Source organism: Papio anubis, chromosome 19, assembly GCF_008728515.1.
Source record: "Papio anubis isolate 15944 chromosome 19, Panubis1.0, whole genome shotgun sequence".
NCBI classification, from domain to species: domain Eukaryota; kingdom Metazoa; phylum Chordata; class Mammalia; order Primates; family Cercopithecidae; genus Papio; species Papio anubis.
In genome coordinates this window covers 43193403-43196298 of record NC_044994.1, presented here as the reverse complement: position 1 = coordinate 43196298, position 2896 = coordinate 43193403, and the positions used below count along the sequence as shown (strand labels likewise).

The 2896-nt window shown below is 49.3% G+C and overlaps 1 pseudogene; it reads left to right on the top strand.

Moving 5' to 3' along the window:
- The first annotated feature begins 796 nt into the window (after positions 1–796).
- On the top strand, positions 797–2524 carry LOC103879742 (annotated as a pseudogene).
- The last annotated feature ends 372 nt before the right edge of the window (positions 2525–2896 follow it).

The window sequence follows — 2896 nt, the reverse complement described above, 5'->3', positions numbered from 1 at the left end:
ATCACGCTATTTTACAGAGCAAGGGATTGGGGCCCGTAACATTGAGGAACTTGCTCAAGGTCACCCAGGTGGCCAGGGATGGGATGAGGATTGGACCCTCTGAGGCCTGTTGTCTCCACACAGTTCTCACCGGCCTTTTATAGGCACTAACTCATGCAGGTAAAGGAGGCTCCAGAATTACCCCAAAGGCAAATGGGTGCATGAGCCATGCTGAAAAAGGAGGGAGCTCAGAGGCTCCCCCATGTCAGCCCCAGCCAGTAGCACCAGGCACAGACAGGCTACACTGGAACTTTGTGGAGCTGCATAGAGCTTGCTCCCTTCTCCCTGCAGGCTGCATGCTGGAGGCTGGAATTCCAATGCCAGCATGGGCAGGTCCAGAAACCTGGTATCACAGCAGGCCTTTCTGCAGAAGCGAGCAGCCTGGATGCATGGATATGACTTGGCCCAATCTGAAGGACACTGACTCTCTCCTGGCCTGTGCTGTCCAGGAAATCCTGCGATTAAAGTCACATCCCTTGGTGTGTCACTGCTTCTGGTTTTCAGGAATCCCTTATAAAAATGCATATTTAAAAAATAAAGAAGCCAAGTATGGTGGCTCATGCCTGTAATCCCAGCATTTTGGGAGGCCAAGGCAGGTGGATCACTTGAAGTCAGGAGTTCGAGACTAGCCTGGCCAACATGCTGAAACCCCCGTCTCTACTAAAAAATACAAAAATTAGCCAGGCATGGTGGCTCACTCCCGTAATCCAAGCTACTCAGGAGACTGAGGCCGAAGAATCATGTGAACCCAGAAGGTGGAAGTTACAGTGAGCCAAGATCACACCACTGCACTCCAGCCTGAGCAACAGAGCGAGACTCCATCTCAAAAAAATAAAGAAAGAAAAATGGATGTGTGAGGTGAAAGGAGTCCTGGGGCAGACAGGAACGGAGAAGGCCCTGATATCTACTTGGCAACTTTGCCCTACCAGGCACGTGTCCTGCACCAGGCCTTCCTCACACCCACCAGGATATGGACTCAGCCTCCCGGGACCTGCCCCATAGAAGATGATGGCAACATGCAGGGCCAGAGGAACAGGGTGGGCTGCACCCCCAATAGCTCACAGCTTCCTTCTCTTAGGTCTCCCCAGTGCTTTCTCACTGGCCCCAGCTTCCTCCTTCTTCCTTTCCACAGCAGCCTCCCACTCCCCAGCTCCCGCTACCAGCTCCTCCATGCTTACAGGCCCACGACCCACACTGAGTCCGGCAGACAAGAGCCTGCAGCTACCAAGACCCACCCATCTTAGAAGGCAGGAAGAGAATTAGAAATAATAAGGTCTTTTTTCTTGAGATTTGAGGTCAAAAGCTAGCTAGCGGCTGCACAGGGAAACCAGCTCAGCTATCTCTGACATCAGAGCCTGAGGCTTCCAAGCCTGTGCCCTCAGCAGTGAGGCTGGTAGGTGGGATCACAAACCCCTCCTCCTCCGCATCCCTGCCCTCTGCATCCCTGCTAGCCTCTCGCTAACACTGCTTCTAGTTTCTAGAGGCAGTTGCAAAGCCAACTTTAAGGCTAAGGAGTCCGGCGCTGAGGGTGAATTTCAGGCATGTGGCAGGCTGTGGGGAGAGATCATCAGTCTTCAGGTGACAGTCTTTTCTCCACCTGTGAGCAAGGTTGACAAGGGCAGAGGTGGCCTCACTGCCTTCAGCTTGTCTTCATTCAGGCTGTGGTCATTTCTATAGACCAGTGGTACCCAGACCATCAGCATCATCGTCACCTAGGAACTTGTTAGCAATACAAATTTCTAACAGCAGAGCTGTGGACAGTTTGCCTGGTCTGTTAGGGCCTCCGGCCTGGAATCACGCCATCGTCATGTCCCACTACCTGCACAATCCTCCAAAACATGTCTCTGTCCATCAGGAACGTGGCCAATGACACCAGGTCTGCAGATGGACACGATAAATTTGGTCATGATGGTCCTACAGGAGATGTTTATGTTCCACTTGATTTCCACACCTGCCGTCCAGGAGGATTTGCTTATGTTCAATTTGAGGATGTTCGTGATGCTGAAGATGCTTTGCATAATTTAGACAGGAAATAGATTTGTGGACATCAAGTTGAAATACAGTTTACACAGGGGAATCAGAAGACACCAAATCAGATGAAAGCTAAGGAACAGAGGAATGTGTACAGTTCTTCACGCCATGATGGTTATGACAGATACAGAGATTCTAGAAGCCAAAGTTATTAAAGGAGATCCAGAAGTCAGTCTTTTGATTACAATTATAGAAGATCTTACAGTCCTAGAAATCAACCAACTGGAAAACCACGGAGTAGCAGAAGCCATTCTGACAATGGTGGATTCAAACACCAAAATCCATATTTTTTGGATGAAGGCTAAATCACATTCTGGGTCTGCATCCCACACCAAGACTAGAGGCACCTCTAAAACAGATTCCAGGCTGGGTGCAGTGACGCACACCTTTAATCCCAGGAGTTTGGGGGGCTGAGGCTGGAGGATCACTTGAGCTCAGGAGTTTGAGATCAGTCTGGGCAACGTGGCAAAACACCGTCTCTACAAAAAAAAAAAATTAGCCAGGCATGGCAGTGCATGCCTGTAGTCCCAGCTACTTGAGAGGCTGAAGTGGGAGGATTGGTTGAGCCTGGGAGGTGGAGGCTGCAGTGAGCCTCGATTGTGCCACTACACTCCAGCCTGGCTGACAAAGCAAGACCCTGTCTCAAAAAGTAAGTAAAAATGAATAAATAAATCAGATTCCAGACATATTAAATAAGTCTGGCTCAAGATATGAAAAGGAATCAAAGAAAAAAGAACTATTTAGATCCAAATGTCAGTAAAGATCACAGTCTAGTTCTAGTTCAAAATCTAAATCAAGGTATTGGACTGCTCCTAAAGCCAACGGC